Raw genomic sequence first — 20724 nt, 5'->3', positions numbered from 1 at the left:
TTAAATGTTCTTTTTCATTAGAAACACAAGATCTTCATGATATACAGTTGCTCCTCAGTATCTGAGGAGGACTGATTCCAGGACCCTCAGAGGATACCAAAATCCAAAGAGGCTTGAGTCCCTTAAGTAAAATGGCATAGTATTTGCATATAACCTACATGTCCTCCTGTATACTTTAAATTATCTGATTACATATAATACCTAATACAATGTATGTGCTAAGTAGATAGTTGTTATACTGTATAGTTTAGAAAATAGTCACAAAAAAGTCTATACATGTTCAGTACAGAGACAACCATTGGAGGCCTACTACATAGTACATGTCAGCAACAATGTAATTTTTTTCTGCATATTTTCGATTTGTTGGTTGAATCTGCGAATGCAGAACCAGTGAATACAGAGAGCTGACTGTATTTTGCAAATATTAACTGCCAGTTTGATATTTGTCTTTTGACTTTCTTTATAATGTTTGCTACAATTTTTACTTTCATGTAGGCAAATTTATCACCATTTTCTTTTATTGTGTCTGGATTTTGAGTTATAGCTAGGCAAAAACTACTATAAATTTTTTTCATTATTTTTTTCCTATCAGAAGTGATTTGAAATCGACAAATATGTATACCTATTTTGAGGTTTCAATACATACTGGCGTAGTCATCAGTAATCTAATAACTAAAAGTTTTTACATCGTTTTTTTTCCTTTTTAAAGAATTCTTTTAGAATAATCTGATGTTGACCTTCTAAAAAACATTTTCACGATATATATTGAGACATAAAACTTTTCAACCTTGAAATGCTATCCTAGGGGAAAATATCTTAAACCCAACTCCTAATCCAGTGTCTGGAATTCATTAGGTGTTCTGTCAATATTTGATAAATGAAGGGATAAATATGGGGGAGGACAAATACAGGCATGAAGATGCTTGTTGCTGAATTATTAGATGAAAAATTGGTTGCAACATAAAAAGCCAGCAGCAGAGAAATGGTTAAATAAGCTATGGTATATCTACATCACTGAAAATGATGTAACACTGAAAAATGATGGATCTGAAAGATATATAATAATATGGCTGTGATGATAGATGAAAACAGCAAATGACCATATTATCAAAAAAGATCTATTGAAGAAAAATAAAGACTAGAAGAAAATGTAGCAAAGTGCAAACAGAGACTTGTATATCCCTATTTTTCAAACTTTCTGTTTCTGATGAAAAACTAATTTTGTTAAATATCCGTTCTCTGCTCCTTAAGTGTTTTTAGACTCTGAGTGCAATGAGCGGAAGATCATTTGAATGTGAAGTAAGCTATGGGGTAAGAGAGAATTTTTGCACAGAGGTGCATTTAGAATTCTCACCAAACAACTGACAGTAGGAGCTTGATTATATACAAAGACCAGAGTAAGTGCTTTTCTCAGTTTTAGGTGGCCGTGTGGCTTTGAGTCTCAGATCTCTTCTCAGTAGATGAGGATAATAATGTTCTACCCCATATAGTTAATGAGAGGATTAAATGACATAATACATGTAAATGCTAGAACAGAACCTGGCCTGTAGTGAGTGTGTTAGCTGTTTTGTTTTCTTTGGTTTGTGAGGGTTTTTGTCTTAAATTATACAAACTTGGTTACAATGTCCTCCAACATTGCAATATTTCTGGTTTTTTAAAGGATTTCTTATTACTTTTGATCAGTGCAGTTGAAATGACAGTTCTAACACTATGCATTATCTACTCGTGTTTTATATAGGCTCTGAAAATTAAACAGCTCTTTTTAGAAAATTGTTTATTTATTTTTCAGTTACAGTTGACTTAACAGCTCTTTAGAAATAATATTTTTCCTCTAAATATAAAAATAACATGCACTCACTATATAAAATTTGGAAAGTACTAAGAATTAGCAGGAATTCTAGCCATCTGTAATGTAACCACCCAAACATTTTGGTGAGTTTTATATTTTCTATGTAAGTTTTTATGTGTGTGTATATAGATATATGAGTTTTATTTTTACAAAGTAAGGTCAGTGTATTTTTTACTGAAGATTACATTATAGAATAAATGTAATGTGTATCATTTGCTTTAAAACAAGAGCAGAAAGGTAACTATGTACATAATGGGGGTTATCCCTTGGTAACCAGAGGATGATATCTTGTTACCACAATCTCATGTTTCCCACTAATAGGCAACTACAGTAGGTACATTGAACTCCGGTGGAAAATGCTTTAAAATTAAAGAAAATTCAACCTGATTTAGAAATAAAATGCCACTTTATGTATAACTTGAGAGAGAGGAATGAAAATCAGTTTGTTGTACAAAGGAGGATGTCTTCTTTAATATAATAATGAGTATTGTTGACATAAGAAATGTCCAAACCTGTAGAGAATTTTTATAAGAGTTTATTTTAGCCCAAACTGACAATGCTGCCAGGAAGCAAGATCTCAAATGCTTCAGAGAGTGACAGTTTTGCAGTTTCTTTTATGTATTTGGAATTAGGGAGGGAAGGAGGATTATGCGAAGGTAGGAGAAAGCAAGGGGGCATTGGATTATAGGGTAATTAACAAGGTTAGGTGCTCTCTTAAAGCAGTTACCCTTCTTTCAGTGGTGTGTTAACCTAGATGCACAAAAACAATGGACAGAGTTTGCTTAAGGCAAAGATAAACCTTTCACTAATGTTATATGCCTGGGGCGTGACTACCCACCATGACCTGCCCAGTTAGGAATTTATGGGCAGATCACCCTGTGAGGTTACTTTCCGTAGAACCCTTTTCATCCACAATATGGTAGCAAATCTTCATTTTAAAATTATTTATTCTGTGTATATAAAATGTAGCCCTTTAAGAAATAGGGGAAAACAAGAATATAATTATATGTATTTGTTTTTTGGGGTTTTTTTAGTTTTGTTTTGTTTTGCTATGAGAAAACGAAAGATAAACATGAAGCTAATGAAAATGGTTACAGGTTGTGGATAGGTAGGAATGGCTAGAATGTGAGCAAGACTTCTCTGAATATACTTTTGTATGTAATTTTAACTTTTAAGGCATGTAAATACTCTGTGAATTCAAAACTTAATATTAATTCAAAAAGATAGAGTCAAGTCATAAAACTGAACACAGATAGCAAAAATCAACCTGAAATCAGTATAACCACAGAAGAAGTCAAATTACTTTGAACATAGCACTCTGAATAAGAACAGAAAGAACTGAAAAGAAATAATGAACTTTCCTGAGTGGCTTAATTAGAGGTGGTGATATTGGTATTGTGATTCTGAAAATATTGTGTTGTGTTGCAACATAGGACAAATGAGTAAATATTATCGACACAAGAAATGTCCAAACCTGTAGAGAATTTTTATAAAAATTTATTTGAGGGGCCGGCCCCGTGGCTCAGGCGGTTGGAGCTCTGTGCTCCTAACTCCAAAGGCTGCTAGTTCGATTCCCACATGGGCCAGTGGGCTCTACCACAAGGTTGTCGGTTCAACTCCTTGAGTCCCACAAGGGATGGTGGGCTCTGCCCCCTGCAACTAAGGTTGAACACGGCACCTTGAGCTGAGCTGCCGCTGAGCTCCAGGATGGGTCAGTTGGTTGGAGCGCGTCCTCTCAACCACAAGGTTGCCGGTTCAACTCCTGCAAGGGATGATGGGCTGTGCCCCTGCAACTAACAACGGCAACTGGACCTGCAGCTGAGCTGTGCCCTCCACAACTAAGACTGAAAGGACTCCTGGAAAAACACGCTGTTCCACAATAAACTCCTGTAAAAAAAAAAAAAAAAAAAATTATTTGAGCCAAACAGAGAAGCCTAGAAGCAAGATCTCAACAGACAGATAATTGCTTCCAAGAAATGACAGCTTGCAGCTTCTTTTATACATTTGACATTAACAAGGGAATGTAAGGAATATTACAGGGATGTGGGAGAAAGCAAGGCAGAGGTCAGATTCTAAGATAGTTAACAAGATTCTGTGCTCTCTTTAGGGGTTCACACTTGAGAAGGAGGGGTCTGAAAAGAAGATTTCGAGAGGTATGTTTACATACATGAACAGAAACAATGGACAGGGCTACCGTGTTTCTCCGAAAATAAGACCTAGCTGGACAATCAGCTCTGATGTGTCTTTTGGAGCAAAAATTAATATAAGACCCGGTATCCTGTTTTACAGGAAAGCTTATTTCCTGTTTTACTAAACATTTATCTTACGTTTTACTGTAAGACCGGGTTTTATATAATATAACATAAGACCATGTCTTATATTAATTTTTGCTCCAAAAGACGCATTAGAGCTGATTGTCCAGCTAGGTCTTATTTTTGGGGAAACAGGGTAGCTTAAGGCAAAGATAAGCCTTTTACTAAAATTATGTGCCTGAGGTCTGACTGCCTACCATGACCTGCCCAGTTAGGAATTTATGAGCAGATCACCCTGTGAAATTACTTTCCATAGAACCCCTTTTTTGTCCACAATATATTGACACTTTGTAGGAGAAGAGGGATACAAATCAGGAATGAGGATAGCAGAAAATCCTATGGTGTGGATTCAATTTGGAGGTATCAGTATTTAAAAAATATGTATTTCCTTGCTGTTTCTACTGAATGGGCCTGTAAACAGGGACATACCAGTAACAAAGAGAGCAGCTAGCATCCCTATTTGATTTCTAAATACCATTCCCCAATGAAAGGGGCCAGGGCTCCTTGGAGAAGTGGTTAACTACAGGTCTGACACAGCCAAGTAGGGAAAGTATAAGATGATTGTCCCCTCACACAAGGAAGTTCTCAAAGACTAATAGGACATATCAACCAAATACAGTGCTGGGCCTGAAGGGGCTTCTCCTAGGCAAGTTTGGGACAGTTTGAGCATCGAATGAATAATGTCAGTAATAACACAGATGCCAGGAATTTCCCCCACCCCTCCAGCCCCAAGATATAGTATTCTGATGAATAGGTCGGGGTGGTGTTTGAAAATTTACATTGTTAAGCAGTGCAGGCGATGCGGACATTGCTGATCCATGGATCTGTTTGAATACTGGATTATAAAACTTTGAACTTAAAAAGTATCAATGAGGAGAGAGAGAGCGAGAATGGAGAAGAGAGGTAAAAGAGAAAGCACTTCTTTACAGAAGAATGCCAGCTCATAAATGTACAAGGAAAGAGAGATTTAGAAAAATCACCATTTTGCAGTCCCCAGTGTAATAACTGATTCAGGAAAACAATCATCCAGGGATGCTAAAAGCATTAAGAGAAAGGCTTTTGGGGGACAGAATATTAACACAGTCTCAAAATATCATATTTATCAAATTACTTATTAAGAACAGAGGGGAAAGTTATATTTTTCCCTTGGGGAAATCTAGTGGACACTATCATAAAGGAATTGGTCGAATTTAATATCATCGGGGCCGGCCTGGTGGCTCAGGAGGTTGGAGCTCCATGCTCCTAACTCCAAAGGCTGTCGGTTCGATTCCCACATGGGCCAGTGGGCTCTCAACCACAAGGTTGCCTGTTCAGCTCCTCAAGTCCCGCAAGGGATGGTGGGCTCCGCCCCCTGCAACTAAGATTGAACACGGCACCTTGAGATGAGCTGCCTCCCGGATGGCTCGGTTGGTTGGAGCGCGTCCTCTCAACCACAAGGTTGCCAATTCGACTCCCACAAGGGATGGTGGGCTGCGCCCCCTGCAACTAGGAATGGCAACTGGACCTGGAGCTGAGCTGCGCCCTCCACAACTAAGATTGAAAGGACAACAACTTGACTTGGAAAAAAGTCCTGGAAGTACACACTGTTCCCCAATAAAGTCCTGTTCCCCTTGCCCAATAAAATCTTAAAAAAAAAAAAAAGAAAGAAAGAAACATTGGTACTATTGGTACTATTTACAATACTATTAAAAAAAAATTAACATCACCAATAACGGAATAAACTGACACTAAATGCCCCTTAATGGATGTAGTGGGAAGTACGACATCACCTGTGGAATATTCTGGCCAAAAATGTTTAACCTGAATTTAACTATGAAGAAACAGACAAATCCAGACTATGAGACATTCTTCAAATTATCTGACCTGGACTCTTCAAAATTTCTAGGTCATGAAAAAGGAAAAGGCAGGAAAAATATTCTAAATTAAAAGTGACATAACCAAATGTAATAGATCTTAGATCAAATAAATTCTATAAATAAATTCTGTTTTAGGGGTAATTTGATTATGGACTATTAGATGATATTTAATTAATGCTTAAATTTTTATGTGTAATAATGGTACTGTGATACGTAAGAGAATGTCCATTCTAAGGAAATGGATGATAAAGTATTTAGTTGTGAAGTATCAGATTGATTGCAGTTGTGTGTGTGTGTGTGTGTGTGTGTGTGTGTGTGTAGAGAGAGAGAGAGAGACGAGACACAGTGTGTGTGGGAAATATTGCAAAATTGTTATAATTGGTGAATTTAAGTGAAAAGCACACCAGTATTAATTTTACTATTCTTTCAAGTTTTCTGTATGTTTGAAAATTTTCAAAATACAAATTTGAGGAAAAGTTAATTTTTTTCCCCTACTGTTCTGGGATGAGTCAAAGGAGGATCCTAGAATGGGTGTAGGGAGATGGGGAAGAAGGGATTTGTGAGGCAAAGAAGACTGGGAAAAGGAGGGTTTTAGGACACAATGGAAGAGCAAGGAGCGTGATCCTTGTTTGTCAGGGTAATTAACAGTGGTGGCTGGAACAACCTCCAAATCTCCACAGTTTAACACAATAAAAGTTTATTTCCTATTCTAGTAGAGAAAACTAAGATTCATATAGGTGAAGTAACCTGCCTAAAAGCCAAAACAAGTGACAAACCAGAATTCCCACCCAGTTCGCTCCCCAAAGCCTTGTTCCTCTCAGTCCAGCACACTGCTCCTGAGGGAGGACTCGCTGATGGGATCCGGAGGTTGGAATGAGACTGTCCTAGGTCCAAATCTGCCATTGTTTTTACTCCCTGTTATTGGATCCATACTCCATCCTGAGAGGCAGCCTGGGGCCCTGACAAGCGCTCACTTTAGGGTGCAGACCATTCATTCATTTGTTCTACAAATGTCCTTTAAATACCTTTTACATCCTCAGCACTATTCTAGGATTTAGCGATTTAGCGGTGAACAAAGTCCTGGTTTCCAAGGAGCTCACTTACCTTCGAGGGAGGGGAAAAAGCAATGAGTAAATAGTAAACTCTGAGGCCATGATAAATGCTATGAAAAATAATAAAGTGGGGTATGAGGCGCTGAGTGGCAGGGATGCAGAAGTTTATTTAGATAAGGATTCAAGGAACACCTCTGCATATTTGGTTGGAGCCCTGAAGGATGTGAAACTGGGAACCATTTGAAAGCCTGAGGAAAGTATTTGCTAAACTGAGAAAACAGCATGTTTAAGGGTGCAGAGGTTGTAACAAATTAGGAATGATACAGGGACAGTAAGGCAAGAGGGCTGGAGGGGGAGAGATGGGAGACATAGGAGGCAGGTACTGGTTAGGTGAGAAGGGCACAGAGGTTCTCAGGCAGGGCAGTAATGTGATCTGATTCTCATTTTTAGACCTCTTCCTGCAGAATTCTGTGCAGAGAACGCAGCCATCCAGATGAGAATTCACGGTGGCCTGCTAGTAGTGGTGGGGATTGAGAAGTGGCCAGAAGGCAGATGTATTTTGAAGGGAGAGCTGACAGGATTTGCTGATAGATGTGAGATACGGAGGAAATGGGAGATGGAGCCTAAGTTTTTGACCCAAGAAATACTCTCACCTGTCCCATCTGGTTTACAGAAACGCATTTAATGATAAAATCTGTATTGCCACATCAATCTTAAATTCACTGTATGATAATTACATTTTTGTTAATCTTGGAAATCAGAGGACTCAATAACTGCTTAATTACTTCCTCATATTGTTGTAATAGTTTTGATAACACTTGTTATGTCGCCCCAGGAGATTTGGTGAGAACAAAACAAGGGACTTGTGAAAACACTACTCATCTGGTTAAGTCATCTAATGATCAACTTAATATTTGTGTGGCACTTTCAAGGTATAATGTGCTTCTCGTGCTTGAAATAATTCAATGTGCTAACAGTTAACACAATGCTGCAAATCTTGTGAACTGAAGCCCCCATGACACTATAGCCCAAATTATGTGAAATAATCATTAACACCACTGAAGAAGTCTCTGTCTTCTTTCTATTTCTCGGCCTCTCTGTAAAGACAGAGCTCATGCAAACAAGAGCAGGCAAGCCCCGGGGTCTGCAGAAGCCCCTCCAGATGCTGTCCTCAGCTGTTCATCCACACATTTAACACACTGCAGCCTCTGTGGATTGTCCCTCCACGCCACCTACAAGGGATCAGGACTTCAGGACTCTCTACCTGAAATTCCCCGTCGTCCTTGGTTTGGTAGAACTCATGTTATTCATCATCGGAAAACACCCGCTTTTTAAACTGACAAATTAATTTTAACATCTATCAGCCACTGCTGCTGCTTTATTTGCCATTCTTTATTCTTATGCCCTGTAGGGATTTTTTTTTCACCTAGGAACACTTAGAAAAACACATAGAAATATTTAACTGATATTTACCTTTCAGACTCTTTAAATCTTTAACCAAAGTACGTTTCAGAAGTGTTCTGCTTTTGGTTGCTACAGATCCATGGCAATATGCTATTTTGATAAATTAAAAGTTTTATTTTATTATCTATAGATAACAGAATAAAATGTATGACAATAATAAATATCAAGGCATGAATATTCACAGCCCGTTTTCTCTCACATATTAAGGAATATTTTGCTGTTATCCGCCTAACCTTTTACCCTTCCCTCACTTTTGGTCTTCGTTAGTAGAATGAAGAAGCGTGCACAAGTAAGTGTGTGTGTGTGTGTGTGTGTGTGTATACGCGCACATAAAGGAACGTGCTAGGGGGAGTAGGAGGGAAATGCCAAAGAAAGATTGGTAAAACTTCATTGAAAAGGAAAGAAGTGACTGACGGATGGAAGAAAATAGATTGGATCCCAGGGAAGAAAGGGGAAGAAAAAGGGAGAGTGTTCAAGTTTTTGAAAGAATATTGGTAGAGATGTTGAAGAATAGCTGTTGTGTGGGGGAGGAATGTTGACATGACAGGAAAAAGCTACTTTGTAAGTTTTGCTCTGCACTGAGTGTATCTACCCACTGCAACCACTGCACACACCCAGAGCTTTCTGAAGTGAAGATTTTAATTGCTTTCAATATTTTTAGGCACTGTTTTCTCTGAATTTTACATTATGCTAAGACTGGGCCACAAAGGGCTTGACTTAATTCAAACTACCAAAATGCTAAGAATAATGATATATTCTGTTTAGACATTTTCCATAGATATAAGTTAGTGACTCATAATTTTAAGATTAGGAAAATTAGTGCTTACAGCTTTTTAAAAATTTGTCTAGTAGGTCTTTCAGTTTTCACCAGAAGCCCCCCCAAAAAGAAAAAAAAAAGATTAGGAAGATTAAAAAAATACATAGGGAAAATAGTAAGGGATGAAGCATTTTATTTTTAAAGATGAATATTGGAGGTTTTAATCATTTTGTGAAATTTCGGAAAAATTCTTATATGAACCACTTAATATTGCCACTCCCCTGAGGTCTTCCTGAAATCTGTAACTCTTTTTACCACAGTCTTTCAGCAATTTTCTTATATCTCCGTTATTACACTCAGTTTATTTTGCCTAGCTTGTTTTTACAAAGAACCTTCTTATTATAAAAGTTATGTATGTTGGCCTGGATTTATTCTTAGTTGTATGCTGTAAGCTCATTGAAGACAGAAACCATATCTTATTTATAAAACAATATCATGGCAATTAACAGCACTAGTCTTAAAATCAGGCACATGTAAGTTTGAATCTTGGCTCTGCCACTCCTCAGCTGAAAGACCAGGTCGTGTGTGTGTGTGTGTGGTTGTTATTATTGTTTAACCTTATTTAGTCTCAGTACTCTTCATCTATAAAATTGAGAAAATAAAGCCTATTCCTCTCAAGGCACTTAGGAACTTTAAATGAGAAGATGTATGAAAGTGTTTAGTATACCTGGCACACACAAGTATTCAACCAATGGTAATTATTATTATGTGTATATCTACTTTATTATAATATGTGAATCTCTGTCCTGTAGCACAGAAGTAGCTGCTCAGATCTTTGCTGAACAAATCATGTCTAAGATGAGAGGAGAGAACCAGCGGCTGGCACCCCTGGTTTATTATACCTTTATTTTCCTCTGTGAGTCTCAGGGGCTGCTGTTGAGGCTTGAAACCTGCTTCTAGCTCCAATGAGCCTTGTTGGAGGTCGTGTAGGAGGAAAGAGTTAGTACCAGGGCCTCCCTGGAGTTCTGAGCCTCTCAGGGGAATTCCGATTCAATCTCTACTTCCTTCTCTCCTCCTGCCCTCCCCCACAGCGTGTCAGAGAGCCGGTAGTGATGGGAACTTCCAGTAACTAACCCATAGCTTCATGAGACATGTGAGGATCCTCTTAAACACCATCTCCTGCGTAAAGCACCTCCTGTCTTTCCAGGTCGGAAAGAGGCTCTCCTGTTGTAGCACACAGCACTTACTGCCCTATTCTAACTACTAGCTTCATGTTTCCCTCAGTAAACAGCAAGAGCAAAGTCTAGCTCTGGTTCCTGTTTGATCAGTACCGTGAGCCATACATAGTTCCCAAGCAATGACTGTTACATTGAATTTTAGTAAAGCTGGTCTTGGGGCTGTGGCCTCAAGCTGAGCCATAATCCCAGACCTTACCCTAAACTCTAAGGTGCTACTCTGATCCCCAGAGTCTTAAGATACAAACTTCTCTCCCTGTGGAAAAACACAGCCTCTGGGCAACTAACAGCCTGGAGTTCATTGTTTGATTTGTAGGAAGTTCCCAGCAATAGATTTCAAAAAGCTGGCAGGAATCCGGAAGAGAAACTTTACGTAGGGGATAAATAGGGGTTTACAAAATGGTCACATCCAACTTTTTCCTCTCCATAATTTAAAGTTCATTTTTTTTACCACTCAGCTGTTACATATGAGTGTAGTGGAAATTGCATACCTGTGACAGCCGAAAACAATCTGAAAGGATTGTGACTCGGTTAGCAGACAGTTTACTTAAAATGTTCTAGTAGTCATATAAAAATAATAAAGCAATAATTTATTTGGTCCCAAATGTGATTATTCTGAACCATCCAACATGCACAAAATATTACATTTTTAATTCTCAATCATCATTACCATGTAGTTTGCTATAGTGTCTGGCCAAAAATAGTATTTTATTGATATTGTTTTGAGTTCTTTGAATGTGGGTGACATAACATCTCAGGAAAAGATTTTCAAATCTCAGCAACTTTCTCACCAGGCACGGAAAATAATTACCCTTTCAACTCCATCAATGTCTCTTTCACTGCACAGCCCTCAGATCTGCTTAAAGAGTTCTAAAGTGTCTCTTGATTTCATGTGGCTTTTCACATATTCTGCGACTTTCCTGAACCCCTCAGTCAGCCAATCCTGAGGAATCTGTGGTGTGAGTAACCAGCCAATGTTATAGTGGCTCAAAGAGTAAATTCTTTGTGAGTGAGTGGGACTTGGGAGGGGCCTGAGTGATGCTGCAGCTTCTTTTCTCTCCCAGATGTTGGAAATCCAGGGTAACTGAACATTCAGACATGCACAAGAGTGCAGTTTAGTAGCAGACTAAAAACTTAAATGGTTTGTAGAACTCTTCTTGTTGTTTGACCATTTACCTCATCCCAGTTGTAAATAAGTAACCAGACTTCTAAAGTCATAAAGAGTGTATCTCACACTTCCCTAAGCAATATCTTTAGTACTTTCCTGTTGTCTAGATTACTCAGTAGGAAACTCGAAACCACCCAAGGTTGTCTGCACCTTACTCCCATAGTCACATGGAGAGAATCACTTCTTGAATCTTATAGGCAGAAAATGTACACTATTCACAAGAGCAAATTTACAGAGGGGAAGTTTGTAACACACACACTTTTAAAATTAAGCAGTCTGATTAAAGATGGCAAATTGATTTTTTGGAATCGATATTTTGGAAAATAGTTCCACGTTTATATTTATCTCCTCTCTATCTCAAGAGTCTACCAAAATGATGGTAAAGGAACAACTACACCATATAAACCCATTACAAGAAGATGGGGAGGCCCTCAGAGGGTGAGAGATTTTAACAAAATTCTGGCAGATGGACATAGATGGAAGATGAGTGGTAATGGATGGAGCAGGATAAAGCTGAGGCTTGGCGTGCTGATGCACAGGATATAGAGGGAAGGGGTGAAATAAGGGACTGAAAACAGAGGGAGTCAACTGTCAGTCTGAATGAGGAACAGAAGACACACAGGCGCACACACACACACACACACACACACACACACACACCCTCTGCTGGGTGATATTTCAGCAATCAGAAGGGGTATACCCCAGGCAAAAAACTGGAAGGTTCGTTTTTAAAGAAATTGAATGACGTCAGAAAAAAGATCTCCATGTTTTGGCCATTGGAAGTTTACACATCATAATAACTAACTCAACATTTAATTAGCATATAGCCCACTTGATAGTTGGCAGACACTGCTCAGGTACACAGAGTTCCCAATCAGCTTTTCAGCATACAGAGAGGTTTCTATACTTAAAATGCCTTTACTATGAATGAGTGAAAGACCCAAGATAAAAATAAGTAGACTTTAAGAAAGTTTAAACAGAGGTAGTGCAGGAAACAGAAGAAAATTTCAGTAAGTTTTAATTAGTATTTCCATAGAGATTTGAAAAGACATTGCATCCATAAAGCAAGAAATGGATGCCATTAAAAAGGCCACTCAAAAAACAAAAATCCTTTTCTAAAAAGGACATACAGATGGCAGACATATGAAAAAGTGTTCAACCTCACTATCCATCAGAGAAATGCAAATAAAAACCACAATGAGATACCACCTCACCCCAGTCAAAATGGCTATCATCAATAAATCAACAAACAACAAGTGCTGGCAAGGATGTGGAGCAAAGGGAACCCTTGTGCACTGTTGGTGGGATTGCAGATTGGTGCAGCCACTATGGAAAACAGTATGGAGGTATCTCAAAAATCTGAAAATGGAACTACTTTATAATCCAGCAATTCCACTCCTAGGTATCTATCTGGAGAAATCCAAAACTCTAATTCAAAAATCTTTATGCACTCCTATGTTTATTGCAGCACTATACACAATAGCCAAGAGATGGAAACAACTGAAATGCCCATCGGTAGATGACTGGATTAAGAAACTGTGGTACACTTATACAATGGAGTATTATGCAGCCATAAAGAAGAAAGAAATCTGACCATTTGCAACAACATGGATGGACCTAGAGAACATTATGTTAAGTGAAATAAGTCAGACAGAGAAAGACAAATACCATATGATCTCACTTATATGTGGCATCTAAAGAAGAGAATAAGTGAATGAACTAATCAGAAACAGTTTCGGAGACATAGAGGAAAAACTGAGGGTTGCTAGATGGGGGGGGCGATAAGGGGGAAGGTGAGGGGATTAGAAAACAGTCAGTAACCACAAGATTGCCACGGGGTTATGAAAGTTAATTTGGGGAATGTCATCAATAATGTTGTAGCAATTTTGTAGGGTATCCGATGGACACTTGTCTCATTAGGGAGACCACCTCAGGGATGATGTAGATGCCTGATCACTGCACTGTACACCTGAAGCTGAAGCTGAACAATAATGAATGTCAACTACAATTATATATATATATATGTATGTGTGTATATATATATATATATATATATACATATATATATATATATATATATATATATGTATGTATATACTTACAAGAAGCGGAGTACAGCATTAAGAATAGAGACAGTGGAAATGGCTGTGTGCAATGTCAAAGGGCTAGTGGATGGGGGGGGGGTTGACACAGTGTGAGGGATATAAATGATAAACGTCTAAGTGTTACTTTGTTTTGTGCACCTGAAACTAATAAAAAAAAGGTAATAAATAAATAGAAATAAAACAGTAAAAAAAAAAAGGTAGTTAATATTTACTATTTTATGGGAAAATGAACAGCATATCTGAATAGTTATACCTCAGGGATTTACAGAAGCTCGTATTTCAGTCTAAACAAATCGATCTATTAAAAGGATGATTTCTCCTTGAAAGTCCATCCTCCCACAATACGTAGATGCTTTATTGCTTTACCCCCTTACTGTATTGTATAAGTAGTTCACAGGAAGTCTTCACTACAGTAGTGTCTCCTTATCTGCACTTTTGCTTTCCTTGGTTTTAGTTACCTGTGATCAACCCCACTCCAAAAACATATTAAATGGAAAATTACAGAGATTTAAAAAAAATCTTGAAAATTAAAAACATGATTTCCAAAATTTAATAAGATCAATAAATAGGTTGGAAGGAAATCTTTCAGAAAGTAGAAGATAGAAAATATGAAAGAAAATGTAATGGATGTAGAGGATCAGTTTATTCCAGATGGAACACAAAACACACAAAAGACGAAATTATCAGAAAAATAATATAAGACTTTTCCAAAGCTAATGAACAAACTGTTCGGATTGAACGTCTTCCATCAATGCTTAGCAAGTTAATTTTTAAAACAGCTATACCAAGGCATATAATAAACATTTTATTTTTATTAAAACTAAAATTTTTTTTTTTAATTTAGACTATTTTGGGTGCAGAAAGTACACTTATAAAGAAATTTTTCAAACCTTTTAAAGAAACATTACATTTTTAAGCAACTCACTGTATCTCAGAAACCAGAGATAACATTTTCAATCATTTATTCATCCATCTATTCATTCATTCAATAAATATATATGTTGATTGCCTACTTTGTGAAACATTATGTGCTAGATTCCAGGGAGGTCAAAGATAAATTAGGCCTGCACTTAGGACACTTTCATTGGAGAGAAGCTAAAAAAAATACATGAACAAGAAAAAATAATAATACAAAGTAAAAAAAGAAAATGTAAATGCTGTAAGGAAAGAAAAGCTAAAGTATTCTGATAGTCAAAAATTATTTCAGGATGGAGGGCATTAGGGAAATCACCTCGGGAAGGTTAAATACTTAACTGGGCCTTATAGAGAGGCAGTGGGGGAAGGGCATTAATTAAAGAGATGGTCTGTGTGAGTGAAGTCTCAGAAATGGGAAAATATAGGTTGTAATGGAAAAACAGCAGGAATGTACAGTATGCATGTGTATTTTTTTCCACAAACATTTTTAATTATCATGAGAAAACCATCACACGAATCTAGATTGTAGGACATACTACAAGACACAGACCTGAACTTTTCAAAGTATGTCCATGTCATGAAAGACAGAAAAAAAAAAAAAGTGGGGAGCAGGAGGAAGAACCTTCTATATTAAAAGATACATGATTTCCTAAATGCATTGTGTGATCTTTGATTGGATCCTCTGTCCAAAAATAATTGATTAAAGAAATTATGATGGTTGGGGACAGCTGATTATGAACTATATATTAGATGGTGTTTTTATCAATGCTAAATGTCATTTGTTTTGTTTTTTGAACTTTGACCCATTTGCTTTATTTTTAGATCATTTTTTAATTTTTCAATTACAATTGACATGCAATATTATATTAGTTTCAGGTTTACAACATAGTGATTTGACATATACAGAGGGTGCAAAAAAATGTATACACATTTTAAGAAAAGAAAACTGTATTAAAATTGTAATACTCAATATATAATGATAAAAGATGAATACAAGTCACGTTTGACTTCTGCAATTACAAGAGGTGTTCAAAGTGGTTACCATCAGTGTCTGGACACTTCTGATTACAGCGAACCACTGCTTGAGCAATATTGACCAAAGTGTCCATTTGTATTCGTACATTTTTTTGGCACCACTGGTATGTGACTTGAGATTTGCTTACTGTCTTAAGTACAATGATGGTATTGTGGTTATGTAGGAGGATGTCCTTGTTCTAAAGAGATGCGTGCTAAAGTATTCAGAGGTGATATCAGCCAGTTAATATCAATTGATTTAGCAAACACACACACAGCACACAGAAATATGGCAAAAGTTAACAATTGATGGAGTTAGGTGAGGCCTATTGGGTGTTCATTGTACTATTTTTTTAAAGATTTTTTATTAAAACATAGCTAACATACAATATTATATTAGTTTCAGGGGGCACACCATAGTTATTCAGCATTTCTATACCTAAAGAAGTGATCACCATGATAAGTCCAGCAACCATCTGACACAGTACAACATTATCACGATATTATTGACTATATTCCCTATGCTGTACATTACATCCCCCTGACTTATTTTTTTTTATACCTGTAAATTTGAACTTCTTTTTCCCCTTCCCCTTCTCCCCCCTTTTTAAAATTTTTCAACTGCAGTTGACATTCAATATTATATTAATTTCAGGTGTGCAACATAGTGGTATTGTACTATTTTTTTTAACTCTCCCGTAGGTTTGAAATTTTTCAAATTAGCATGTTGAAATAAAGAATATAATTGAAATAAGCTAATCAAATTAGGCTGCTGTGTATAGTAATGTAGAGAAATAATTCAGCTTACACATATGGTAAGACCACTTCCAAAGATGAATTTAGGAACTCTAACTACACTACCACTTGAGTTCTTCGCCAACTCCATATTTTCAATATATTAATTTTTAAAAAGGTGTAACATTTATTTCACATTAAAACTGATACATTCTTTATGAAATCTACTGTCAGTATTGGGGTAGTACTCTAATTTGGCTACAATGAGGATTATCGTATATATGTGCCTTCACTGTTTCCCATTTGACAAATTGTACCTTGTTTTCAGGACAGCCAAGCAAATGATGGGTTAAATTCTGGGTGAATATTATAACCAAATGAAAAGATGATGCTTCTGTGACAGGGAGTAAAATAACTACTTTTTCTCTGATGACTTTCATGAAAAAGTCTACAAATGTTTCACCACCCTTTCCTATTATCCCACAACATTTATAGATTCATTTGTCCCAGTCAAACCTGAAGCAAGATATTTGTTTTCTGTAAATCATTCTGAGACTTACCAAAAAAGAAAAATGTAGGATTGTGAGAGATTTATTGGCAGGCTCCGAGTATCACAGGAAATTTGTTTTAAAATACAGGAATGAAAGAAACATTTTAATTTCTTACCATGGAGGTAAGAGGCAAAAAACCCTAAATTATTAGGTTGGTGCAAAAGTAACTGCAGTTTAAAAGGTTAAAAATAATTGCAAAAAGCGTAATTACTTTTGCACCAACCTAATAGAAACTCAACCATGCACTGACCAAGTAAAGGTATAGAAACTTATCTCTTGGAAGAAAGTGGTAACTTCTTCATTAGCTTTATTTTTCACAGATCAAGAAGAAAGAATCAGGATGAGGTTGTGTGGCTTACTTAGCTTATTTAAACTTAGAACATATCCTATTTTTCCCACAACAACTTTTTCATCAGTCTTTTAAAAAACAAACTTTTGGAAAATTAAAGTATCACATACATACAGAAAAATGCAAAAATCTTAAATGTACAGCTCAATGAGTTATCACAAATTGAAAACACCCGTATAATCACCACTGAGACTAGGCTTGATTTTTAATTTTTAATTTTTGTTGCAAGTAACAATTCCAGACTTCAAGTATTTCTACACTAGTTGTCAGAGATATATTATATTCTCAAACATGTAATGTGAACAACAGGCATTCATTGTCCTTGTTGAGATTCTTTGATGCTGTCTGTGAAGAATGATATATTCCAACCTACGAATAGGCACTTTTCCCAGTGCCATTTTTCCAGGACAGAACCATCACTTTTATCCACATCACCAAAGGTGGAGAGCTTTTTTGTCACATGAGTAGACCACTAGACCTGAATTCAGATCTAGCCTCCGGCACTTACTAAGTGTTGAATGATGATAAAATCAAGGATATTGTGATTACTTATATTACTTAAAATAAATCTGAAAGAACATATCACAGAACCTGGTACATGACTAATGAGAATTTTCTTCCTCTCCTCTTACAAGTTTTGTATATTAGCTAACATTTAAAAATACCTATGATTCTTAACCTTTTCCAGACAAAGAACCATCAGAGTACTCCTTGGCCAAATAAATGACTGTGTGCTGGACCTCCTTCCAAACACCTCAACATTTTTATTCTCCCTCCCCCAAATAAGATTACAATGAGCAGGGAGATAATAGAACAGCAAAGGGGCAGTCTGAGGGTTGTCTGGAACTTTGGAGGGGCAGTCACTCTTTTGCCTTGGTGAAGATGGGGATTTATAATTTATATATAATATCCTCTGAGTGTCTGCCCAGCCAGCAACAAGGGGGCTCCAAAGAACTGGGTGGTGCAACCTGGTCACCCTTAGCCTAATGGGTTCCCTTTTCACTTAAGTGAAATAATGATCCAAATCATAGGTTTGCATAGGTCTCTATTCTTTATAGCTTCTCATTTCTCTTCTAACTCATGACAAATGCGTGATTCTTCATTCAACCCTTACTGAGTACATACTAAGTGGCAAGCACTATCTGCTGTGTTCAGAATAACTGAGAGTTCACCCTTCAAGAAGTAACTGAGGGTTGAACCATTTTTTAAAAATCTCTCAAAAATATGCTATACACAACCTTGCTATTTAAAAAAATATTTCACTTAGAAAAATTTTTTAAAAACTGTAAGTCATCTGAAACATTAAAAATCTAATGTGATTATGAATTTCAGTTTTATCTACTTTCTTCCTATCTTCGTTTATGTATATATGTAATTTTGACATGCTTCATTTATGCCTTCATCAAACTTGTACTTAGCATGTAATATGTCTGGATATAATGGAGACACTAGTGCAAAGGATGTAATCAAAACAGTCTCCATTTTCAAGGAACTAATAGTCAAATAAGGAGACAGACACCACATGGCATCAATATTGCTGTAAATAAAGTAACAGACCTTAAGGAAGCGCGAAAGTCATCAAAAAGAAGGGTGAAATAGCAAGTTGTGTCCAGGGAGCCAGAAGCAGTTTCCTGACTCTGAAGTTGAGAAGTGTGATGGCGGAGGAATAAGAAAGGAGGCCGCAGGTGGGTGTCGAGTGACATGGCTCTTGCCTGGGGTGTTCATGTCATATATCGTCCAAACTTGGAGTTTTGAAAGTGGAATGGGAGCTTATAAGGAGTACGTAGGTAAAAAAGGACTGTCCCAGGAAAACCAGGCTACGAGTGCACGTGTGTGGTCACCCTAATATCGACCACAGAAGACTTGCGTGGCTTCATGAGAGGAAGCTCAAGCCGGTTTCAGGATGAGAGATTAGAGTGCTAGGTCTACACATTTTCTTCTCAAGTATGTCCTGTCACTTGCTGACATTCTCCTTTTTAGACTTTCTGGAGGATGAACTAAGAAATCAAAGTTGTAAGAGAACATGATGGGATAATAATATCTACCTGATGTGATTGTCATCGCTTCATGCTGCCTCCAAGGAAAAAGAGCAGCGGGGAAGGGTGGGATGGCTGAGGGTAAGGGCCTTTCCTTTCTCCGTTTTCACCCTCCTACCTCCTTCTACCTCCCTGTTCTCTCCTTTTTCCTTTACGATTTCCATTGATTTCTTTCTCTTCTTTACTATCTGGTTAGTTAGGTCAGTGAAATGCTAGAGTAGTGGCCAGGAACAATTACTATTATTTTAAAAAGTATTGAACTATTGTAATATATTGCAGCCTGGGTAAACAAGTTTCTCACATCACAAATTGGGTTTTGTTTGTGTTTCACATTATTATTTTATATAACCTCATCCAGCAACCTCAGTCCTTTCTTGAGGGCAATCACATTCCCTTCCCATGAGCCCCTATTGTCCCTGTCCCAGCTCCAAACCACAAGGTTGTGGAGGGAAAGAGTGTCGACATTCCCTGGATGTTTACACTAACTTTTGTACAAAAATTCTGCCCAAATTTATAATATGGCTACAGAGCATCAAGAAATAAGTTGAGATCAATCTGAGTTTCAAATTTTTATTTTGAAATAAAATGGTCTCTAATATAGTCATAATAGAAAAGCTCATCTTGTGCTTTTTTTTTTTTTTTTTAAGATTTTATTGGGGAAGGGGAACAGGACTTTATTGGGGAACAGTGTGTACTTCCAGGATTTTTTCCAAGTCAAGTTGTTGTCCTTTCGATCATAGTTGTGGAGGGCGCAGCTCAGCTCCAGGTCAGTTGCCGTTGTTAGTTGCAGGGGGCACAGCCCACCATCCCTTGCGGGAGTCGAACTGGCAATCTCGTGGTTGAGAGCCCACTGGCCCACGTGGGAATCGAACTGGCAGCCTTCAGCGTTAGGAGCACAGAGCTCCAACCGCCAGAGCCACCGGGCCAGTCCCATCTGTGCTATTTTTAATGTATGCTTATTAAATGTTTTAGAAGTATGTAAGTAAAATAATTATGTCTGAGTGAAAGCTAAAACTCATAAGCAAAAAACTTTATTATTGCTTTACTCTTTTCTTTCTTATATTTGAAAACATAATTTCTTCCTATGATAAACATGAACGTAAAAACGATGACCTTACTTAGGGGTGGCTGGTTAGCTCAATTGGTTAGAGTGTGGTGCTGATAACACCAAGGTTGCAGGTTCAATCCCCGCATGGACCACTATGAGCAGCGCCCTCCTTAAAAAAAAAAATTTTCACTTTCATAAAGGATGTGACGAAATATATGACCAAGTCAAATACTGGTGTAAATAATGATCCATGTACTAATATATCCAGATAACAATTT

General features: G+C 37.2%; 1 long non-coding RNA gene and 1 other non-coding gene across 5 annotated transcripts in view; both read left to right on the top strand.

The window, feature by feature from the left end:
* The window catches only part of LOC109447520 (uncharacterized), an 83638-nt gene that overhangs the window by 5587 nt on the left and 57327 nt on the right, over window positions 1-20724 (top strand). The window contains exon 3 of one of the 4 annotated variants that reach the window (XR_002137374.2): window positions 3957-4002. The exons of the other annotated variants lie outside the window; for them this stretch is intronic. This is a non-coding gene — a long non-coding RNA (uncharacterized LOC109447520). The remainder of the gene's footprint in view (window positions 1-3956; window positions 4003-20724) is intronic. 4 annotated transcript variants of the gene reach the window in all.
* LOC141568059 (U7 small nuclear RNA) lies at window positions 9351-9413 on the top strand. The gene has a single exon (XR_012491074.1). It is a non-coding gene; the product is annotated as a U7 small nuclear RNA (small nuclear RNA).

The sequence above is a fragment of the Rhinolophus sinicus genome, linkage group LG01 (genome assembly GCF_036562045.2).
Source record: "Rhinolophus sinicus isolate RSC01 linkage group LG01, ASM3656204v1, whole genome shotgun sequence".
Taxonomy (NCBI): Eukaryota; Metazoa; Chordata; class Mammalia; order Chiroptera; family Rhinolophidae; genus Rhinolophus; species Rhinolophus sinicus.
This window is presented reverse-complemented; position numbering and strand designations above follow the sequence as displayed.